Source organism: Neophocaena asiaeorientalis, unplaced genomic scaffold, assembly GCF_003031525.2.
Source record: "Neophocaena asiaeorientalis asiaeorientalis breed wild unplaced genomic scaffold, Neophocaena_asiaeorientalis_V1.1 scaffold89, whole genome shotgun sequence".
Classification (NCBI taxonomy): Eukaryota; Metazoa; Chordata; class Mammalia; order Artiodactyla; family Phocoenidae; genus Neophocaena; species Neophocaena asiaeorientalis.
Genome location: NW_020172592.1, coordinates 6651733 through 6661430, shown reverse-complemented (window position 1 = coordinate 6661430; position 9698 = coordinate 6651733). Strand labels below are relative to the sequence as shown.

At 41.8% G+C, this 9698-nt stretch overlaps 1 protein-coding gene across 2 annotated transcripts in view; it reads left to right on the top strand.

Moving 5' to 3' along the window:
* The first annotated feature begins 2637 nt into the window (after positions 1 to 2637).
* Positions 2638 to 9698, top strand: part of GRM3 (glutamate metabotropic receptor 3) — a 228053-nt gene continuing 220992 nt past the window's right edge. The window contains exon 1 of one of the 2 annotated variants that reach the window (XM_024738454.1): positions 2638 to 2797. The gene's annotated coding sequence lies outside the window, so the exon portion shown is untranslated. The remainder of the gene's footprint in view (positions 2798 to 9698) is intronic. The other variant, XM_024738455.1, reaches the window with a different exon arrangement.

Sequence of the window (9698 nt, the reverse complement as noted above, 5' to 3'; positions counted from 1 at the left end):
TAAAAGGAACTTGGAAACATACACACACACGTGCACACACACACACACATCAAATAAACATTAAAATTAAAGCTATGTTCCCAGTTGATGATGAATTTAAGTTAAATTAAAAAGGAAGAATTAAAGTACAAGACTAACTGCCTTCAATTAAACATTATACGCGGCTCAACAATTAAGATACCATTGATTAACTATAAACTAGAGACCAATAATAGTAACTAATAGTTAGCTGCATGCAGCTTACATGGTATTACTCCTCAGAATAACTCTGAGGGATGAGAAATTATCATTCACATTTTACAGATGATGAAACCCAGATATTGTGAGGTTAAGTAAACCTGTCCGAGGTCACAAAGCTAGGAAGTGATAGCAATTAGAGATTCAAATTCAGGGAGCATGCTTCCACCGGGCTGAAAAGCCCTTACGTTCATCAATTCTTTGTGCATGTGTGGGAGAGGAAAGAGGGAAAGTGTCCCATAAAGGGGAGATCTGGTCACAGACTGATAATTTGCTCCAGGATTTCAGCCTCTACACATCACCAACCTTAGTGTATTAAACAGCCTAGACAGAGGTTATGGCAATGCAGTTCAGCATATACATCAGTGCTTTCTTTTGTGTGAACACAGCTACTTTTCTTTTTCAGTGAGATCAAAAAATCAGATCTCTCAATTTCAGCTGATTCTGATAAACTCTTGGAAAGGCAAAAGGGTATCTTCTGGAACATCCCGGGGGGCGGGGGGAAGCTGCCAACGTGGCTCCGTGTGGGTATCCGAAGCCCTTGCAGTGTATACACCTTTATCTTCTCCATTGTTGTGTCATTGCTCCTTGACGTACAGCTGTCTATTGGAAAGACATTGTGAAATCCTCTCTTATGAAAGTCAAATGTGTTTGTGGTAAGATAATAGTAATGAAATACAAAGGAAGAGTGACTTTGCTTCTACTTGGGCACTCCTATTGCATTCCACAAAGAATGGTGTCGGAAGGGGAACTTCTAGCATTTTTAGAGTTTCACTATTTAATAACATTTTAGTTTTTAATACATTCAAGTTTCTACTTTTAGTGACATTCACAATGGAATATACAAGCACACATGTCTTCTAAATAGCCTTGGCTCTGTAAAAGAATCAGTGGTAAAACTGTTTCTGTAGTTTAGATGTTCTGGCTGGGTTACAAAAGCAAGCAGTTGTTTAACAAGTTAACATTAAATATTAAAGAATAAATGTAGCATGAAAGCATTAAGTTTAATCGTCTCTGGCTACATATAACTCAGTCTTTGGTGAACACAAAGTTAGTATATCAGGGTGGAAAAATTAATGACGGTGAAGTTTTGATTTTGAAATTAAACACAATGTATTTCTAAACATAGAAAGATGCCTGGAATTTTACCTTTAGGATTTTATCTGCAGCTCGGAGCCTATTAAGGCTATTTCCGTGTGCCTTTTTCTCTTTTGTGCCTACGTCACCGATTTAAGCTTTTTATTTATTTAATTTTAAGAAGAAAGAAGATGTTCTGTAGAAAGCATTGTGCCTGCTAACCACAAGTAGGACTAGAAAAGGACTAATGGGGGGGGAGGGGCGGTAGGGTCGTTGCAAGCGGGCGGTGTGGCAACATCGGATGATAAGAGGGAAGATTATACAGCACTCCCCTGTAATCTTATTCCACCCAAGAAATTTGGGAGAATGCGAAAAAGCAGCAGCCCAGCATTCTTGAAGGGGCGTGGCTTCCCTCCAGGGGCTGTCCAATCGAATTCCTTCAGAGGGAGATACCCCGAGAAGATTGATGAGGGTTGCTAGGAAACAGGAGCGTCCCCCTCCCGCCTGACCCAGAGATTGTTCTGCACAAGCCCTCTCCAGGGGCTCGCAATGTGCAGCTGAGCAGCGTGCGGGGCAGAGCTGCACATCGGCCTCGCAGGCTCGCTCCCTCTTTCTCCTCCAGCATGCGGTCCTCCGGTTGCTCGGGGACCACAGGAGAGTTCTTCCAGGGCTGACAGTCCAGGTTCCCCCGCAGGCCAAGGGCTCTAGCAGAGCTTCAAAGTTAGAGCCGACGACCTCCCTGCCGCCCCACTCCCCTCCACCCAACCCCTCCGAAATTCACCAACCTTTGCAGGCACTGCCTAAGGCTTTCAAACAGACGTGAAGCCGCCAGCAAAACCGCCCTGGCTTTCTGTATAATAATCTGCTCGTCTAGGTACCCTGGCTCACTGAAGACTCTGCAGATACACCCCTGTTAAGGGAGGGAGGAAGAGGGAAAGGGAGGAAAGGAGAAAGAGAAAATGAGGAGAGAATGCCAGAAGGTCCGTGCCTCTGCCGAGAGTCCCAATTAGATGCGAAGAATTCAGCCCGGCCAAGGTGAAGGAAAGTTGCTTCCAAGCCTGGGAAGTGAGTTTGCCTGTACAGAGGAGAGGCACTCAGCTGGGAACTGCTCCCCTCCCCTCCTCGGAAGACCACTGGGTCCCCCCTTTTCCCAACCTCCTGCCTCTCTTCTCCTCCCACCCTCCCTTTTCCCACTCCCCACTGACTCGGAAGCCTGGATGCTCTACCACCAGGCAGTGGTCCAGCACGCAGCCTGGAGGGGGCGGGGGCAGGGGGCACTGTGACAGGAAGCGGCGCGCACAAGTTGGCCATTTCGGGGGCAAAATAAGTTCTCCCTTGGATTGGGAAAGGACAAAGCCAGCAAGCTACCTCTTTTGTGTCGAATGAGGAGGACCAACCATGAGCCAGAGCCCGGGTGCAGGCTCGGCCGCCGCCGCTGCCACCACGGTCAGCTCCAGTCCCTGCCGGGAGTTGGCGGTTCGAGGTAAGGGGCCCAGAGGAGGACGTGCCCCTCTGGAGGGCGCCCAGTGAGGGCGCGGAGGCTCGGGTGCCGCGTGGCGCAGGCTCAGCCGGGAAAGTTGAGGCAGAGCCCGGACCAGTCCCTACCGTTCTGCCGGGGGTGGGAAGGATGGGGGCCAGAGGCAAGGTGGGTGTGCGTGAGTGAGAGTTTGTGTGTGCGCGCGCTCGTCTGTGTCTCCGGGAGGGAGGCAGAGCTCAGGGCACAGATCTGCGGTCAGGGTGCCCAGGGCTGGAGAGGTGGAGGGACTAACTAGCGCTCGCAGACGCCCAGGGAGAGCAGTCTCATGAGCCAACCACCTCCAGCCCTGCCCTGGGCTCAGGATAGGTTTCTAATCGGGGATTCCGTACGCTTTGTGCACTGGAAACCGTGCGACGACTGGCTGCCTCAAGGGCGGTTTCCTGTGGGTGCGAGGTTGCCAGGCGAGGTGGGCAGCGGTCAGTGGGACCTGGTCCTCGCCGTTTCTGGGAGGCGCTCTGCTGCCAGAGGCGGCCAGAGGTTTGCTCTCCTGCAAGCAGGTTTGGCAAGGATCCCTAACTCGATGTCCTTTGCTCCTTTTGGCTTGAGCGAAAAAATCGAAAAGCCAGACGGGGAGCCTATCTCTTCATCGATCCTGTTCCAGTTTCTTATCTGACAGTGAGATAACACAGAGAGGGCGGGAGATTCGCGATCCAGAAATAGACCAGGAAATAGATCCAATAAGCTGGTTTCTTAAGGATTTCATTTAGATTCCCTTCTAGTTCCTTCCCTGGATTAGCAAACGTAGATTCCCAAAGGTGTAGCACTCTCAGGTAGATATCTTAAGGGGACATGCCCCTGCCTTTTAAGTATTTCAAAGCACTGTGAATTTTAACAACAGACAATAAAACTGTATACTTCTAATGGTCTGTGCTCAAGTGCTCAGCTAATTTACTAATAAAGTTATTTATACTGTTATTTGAATAGTGATATGTTTGACCTACACAGCGAGATGGTTACATATCAGTATAGTCAAAGCTGAGATTACTGTGAGTTAAGGATCTCAGAAGCACTTCATTACTTTAAGTTTCTTGCCTTAAATTTATCTGTGCTACATGATCTTAGAAGTGTTCATTAGTGTAGTGCTATGTCGTGTTTCTTTGGAAGAAAACAAAGCATCGATTTGTAGAGAAATATTATTCATTTTCCTAAATTTAAGTCTGCTTTGGATTATCTGATCACATATTTTAAGGCTGTTACCTGGACTCTAATTGTTCGTGTAAATATATGTAATATAGGCAGGACAAAACCATTTAGACTGCCAATACCCTAAACTCAGGTAGATGACACACTTCCTACCAAAGGTGTTTAGGATACTCTATTTGTTAATACTTCTATAGTGCTATGCACATTTTCCTCAAAACAGCCCAAAAGAATTTGAATAGATTTTGGAAGTATTATACACCAGGCTTTAATAAACTGATCTATTCCCTTCCATCATGTGAGTGTCTGGTATTTACAAAGATTTCTCACACCTGTAGGTTTTAGCTGTTCATCCTTTCAAGTTCTGATCACCCAGCGGGAGGTACCTGGGTATTTTGAATAGACCTGCCCTAAGGCTGCCTTGATTTCTGTTCAGAGTAACACAGGTGCTCAGGATGCAAACAGGAGAAGTCTTGAAATTTATATTTTCACAAATAAGACAATGAAAATTTCATAGTATCTACATTCATTGGGCTAAAGAGAATGATAAATGGTATAAATAAATTGTAGAATTGATAAGCCCCTCCTCCCAAAAAACAAAACCCTACTCATAAAACCTCTTGTTCTGTGAGCTAGATCCACGCCAAGGAAATGTGAAACTCAACTTGCAGAAAAGTATGCCAACACAAGGAACAGATTAAATTTGGAGACAGGGAGAGAGAGTCATCCCTTGATTTAATTGAATGGAATTTGTCAGACTTCAGAAATATCTAATCAATACATTGAGAAAAGGTATGGAAGGCTACCAAAAAAGAAGATATTATAAATAATGAAAATATATCCTATGGTCTTTTTTAAAAGTTGCAGAGTGTACACATGAAAAGAAACGAGGGTAGGTCAGGTGATTTACCCCCACAATTACCAAACATCAAAATGAGCCCACCTCTGATTTTATGTCACTGCAATTAAAATTGCTAAGTTAAACAAATGCAAAGATAGCATAAAATGCAGTGATCTTTATTTTTTATCAAACTTAAATTAATATTTTTATTGAATGAAAGAACTAGGATAATTGGCAAAAGGTCACCTGTCTCACTTCTCTACTTCATGACAGGTGATCAACCAGAACCACACAGAGTGAGGACAGTCTTATCTTGAAAGATTCCCAGCAATCACATTTTTACAACTTCCCTGGGTAACTTTTTCTCTTTCTCCTTTTATGTCAAGCTCTTTTTATCAAATTAAACCATTTTCTCTTTCTTGTCCATTCTAATAGATATCAGTCACAATATGGTCCTTGATTTCTTTCTCCAGGCTTGTAGCTACCTCCTGCCAAAATATAGTCCGTTATCTTGGGGATGAAATGTTTCATTTTGTTGTCCTGCACTCAACATGGTCCCAAGATACCATTAAACAAAAGCAAATTACTACCTAATCTCAGTATGCATTTATGCATGTTTGAATACGGCCCGAGTTCCAGGGTAAGACTTGTTTTCTCCAGGGTTTACTCCCCAAGGAAGTAGTAATGTTTACCCATAGTTGTCTCACTTTGCTATTTTACACTCAGTTTAGTGTGCATTTTTGTCTCTCCAGAGACTCTGCTAAATTCTGCATTACATGAATTTGTTGAAATTGCTCCCAAGAAGTAGCATAAAATTGTAGAAGATTATCCACCAAGACTGTACACATAAAATGAGTACAATCATAGTCGTCATGGAGAAGGTAGAAACTATTAGGTCATCCCCCTCCTTCTTCTTCTAATGTAGGCTTGGTCCCCATAGCACACCGTATTTTGGAGTACTTCAGGGCAGTCTGATTTTAAATGGCTCACGTAATGACTTCTTCTAGCACCCTTGAAAGACTATTTCACAGTCTAATAGTTTTCCCTATCAAAAACTTTGTTGTGATATTCAGCCTAATGTTCCTCTGGTCCCATTTGATCTTGTTGCTTATCCCCTATTATGACCCCTCTGGACCAGTCCATTCTCTTGCCTGATTTACAGTCTTCATCCACCCTTTATACAGGACTTGTAAAATACAAAAGCATTATAGAGTTACAGGAGAGAACCCAAAGGTGACAGTTTTATATCTGGACATCTTTTCTAAATATTTAAGACACATCTTTCAGGTCATTCATATGTATGTGTGTGATTATATATTCCCAATAATTTATTTTAGTAATGTAAGTGTGAGGAAACTTTTCATCTCTGACATTCATGACCTATGTGAATACTGAAATAAGTAATGTTCTATGTGGGTGCACATTTATGAGACATTTTCATTGCAAATGTGATGTCAACAGAACCCTGTCAACGCCCACACTACAAGGGAGTTCTGTGACATGCTGGTCTGATATTCCACTGAGCCCCAGAAGCTGCTGGCATGTAAATTCCAGTATGGAAATGAAAGTGATTTCCATAATTAATAGAATGTGCTAGGAATATAATAGTGTATATACTGATAGTTAAATGCATACATTAACATGATAGAGCCATTCTGTTAGAATATAGTAGCCCCTTCCTGCTAAAACAATCTGAAAAGCCAGCAGAATTAAGTGTGAATTTATCACTATGCTGTATCATGAAAAGTAAGCTCAAATCATGCATACATCAATATGGAATCTATTTAGATTTATATGGAGGTACCATATGTGAAGGTTACTTTAAAAATAGAAAAGGCTGAAATAACCACAAGAGAGGAACAGGTTTTCACTTTGTTCACTTACAATCTGGTTCCAAGACATCCTTGTGTAGGATTCCTTAAGAGTCTCGAGCAAGTATCTTGGTAGACTCACCATCCCACTCAAATGTTTCTTCAAGTCCCAAGCGTTGAAAGGCAAGTTCTGCCAGACAGTAGAAGAGTGATAGGAATCAGGAAATCAGCTCCTGGGTTACACTTGGCAAGTCCAGAAAATACAGAATCAAGAGTGAGGTGAATCAGCAGCTAAAAACACAACTTACTGCTGTTCCTTTACCGCTTGGTGATCACTAAGCTCGTATGTAGAAACATTTACATGGATTGTTAGGGAAACAAAAAGCAGAAGTGGCATTCCAAAACTGAATATAGCTTTAGAGGGATAAACTTAGACAGCATGGAACAAATAACTTTAAAACCAGTGTTCTCTCTTCTGAAGCCCCAAAGTGTTTTTATAGTGCCACTTACCACATAGTGGTGAGTACCCTCAAAATGATCTTCCTTAGAAACAAAGGGGAAATTGATTCTCTTGGTAGAGGAAAAGTAGGCCATTAATATACTTGTGACTTCTCCCTGGGACCGAGGCATTCTAAGAAGTGTGAGTCTACACAGAATGTATTATGTCTCCACCAAATGAGTAATCTTTTTATTGAGCTGGAAATCGTACACTGAACTTTTAGGAAGAGAAGAGAGAAAAAGATCTTGAAAACGTTCAAACAGAATCTCTACAAGCATAGACGAAAGCATCATATTTGGAAATAAAATCATATATAGCGAGGTATCTCCACAGAAAGCTCACGTTTTTATTCCTTATTAGAATTTACTTCACTATCATTGCCTCTGCACAATACTGCCTTTGCCAACCCGCCACACACACGCGACATTTCAGTAAATTCAGTTGGAAGAATATAGGTGTGCACCAGACGGAGAGAAAATTTCAAAGCCGTGATACTAGACACATAGTTTGAAAAAAAATTACAACTCGCGTATATGTAGCATGGGAGTAGTATTAAGAGTATAACATTTTGATTAGATTACCCTAAAAAGAGATTAAAGAAAAGGTAGCTAATAGGGAAGCAACCAGTGAGTAAATATTATTAAGCACCTAGTATAAGCAAAACAAGATTCAGGACACACAAATGGGGACACACACAAAAAATGTTAAAACACACACGAACTCTCATAAACATGTTGAAGGTATTCCAAAAATCAAACTTGAAACTCTAGAGAAGACGTTACAGGAATTGTCAACTGAACAAAAAAGTCTGTTCCTTCATTTAAAAGATGGATTTAGATTTTAAATTCCATATATACATACTCTATCACCCTATGGAGACACTGTGCCGGACGCTGTAAGGTGATGAAACTCTCATAATGTCATAATAATAGATAATTATTGACAAATTGCCATGTTCTGAGACCTCTGCGGAAACATTGCATTACCTGATTTAATACTCACAAAAACCCTATGAGGTAGGCGCTATGACCCCCACTTAACAGAAGAGGAAATGGAGGCCCAGAGATACATTTTCTGCAGCTCGGATAGTTAACAAGGCAAGAACTAGAATTCAAAACTTACTTTCTTATCCCAGGTCCTATTCTGTTTACTACTAAGCTACCTTGCCTCCCAATTTATGTTTTATGCGGGACTTCATTTCATTCACCAAATATTTTCTGAGCTCCAAGGAGAGGGACATACTTTGGTTAAAAAAGAGAGACAGACGGACAGACATGGTGAGAGAAATGGAATCCGGAACAGAATTCAACAGGCTCAGCCTCTCTCCTCCCCCAGAGAGACACAATCTCTTCTGAAGGGTGAAGAAACACAAACAGAAGAAATAAACTAAGAAATTATTTACAGTTAATTAGAAGGAAGGGGGAAAAAATGAGAATCAGAAAAGTCTGTGAAGAGGGAAGGTTTATTAACAAGCTGAGAAATAAACATTAGGTGTGAAAATGTGAGAGAAATATACTTCCTAGGGCCTGATTTCAGTCAATATTGCAATCTGCAAGACTAAATCCAGGGGGCAACAATACAGTCTCATAAACAGCCAGCCAGGAGGTGAATAGCATTTCGGCTCGTTAAGGCTAAAATGATGTTATTTCTCTCTTTATGACCTAACTACTTGCCACCAAGAAAATGAGCTGGTAAAAATGTTTTGTAGACTAGTACAAATTTGAAATTTCTTTACCCAGCTGAAATAGTCATTCATCTGTATCTAAGAAACTCTCAGCATTTCACACATTTGGGCGTTTATTCATAATATAGACAACAGCTTGAAAAAGGAAGGGCTCGAGGGTTTCAAATTTTAAACACACTAAGAACAAGAGACGCGAAGCGACCTGCCAGAGATTCCAAAGGCTCAGTCAGTAGGGTGGCCCTGGGAAAACCCACAGACCTCCTGATTCTCTGACCTAGGTGCTTTCCCACAGGCAGAAAACCTGATGTCTTGGTTGCATGAATTTGTATTTCATTTCAGACAACCAAAGAGCTGAAATAGGAGTCTTTACCTGAAAGTCTTTCTCTGATTTGGGATTTGCCCTAGAGTATTTTATGGACATAAATCATAAATGGATATCACAGATCTGTCCCTCCATCTGGTGGAAACAGTTTCTTTTGATTGTTAATAAGACATAGCACATAGATTATTAGTAATATTGTGTATTTTGCTTAACAGTTTCCATGCACCATGTGTTGGTGAATATAACACAGCAGAAACTGCTTTCACAAAATATGTCGAAATACATGCCAATTTGGGAGATGCCACTACAAGGTCAGAAATGGAATTTTTATGTCTCAAGGAGAAAAGGAGATCTGGAGAATATAATTAACAGTTTCTATTTTGAAGCATCTTATTTTTCCTAAAAAAGCAAAGACCCTCTACATGCTAATGCATTAATCCCAGTGATTTCTGTCAAGTCCAGATATACTGGTGACCAGACCATACCTCACTTCAGAATAATAAGGAGTCAAGTCATGGGACTTAGATCCTAACACATATCCTCCACAGAC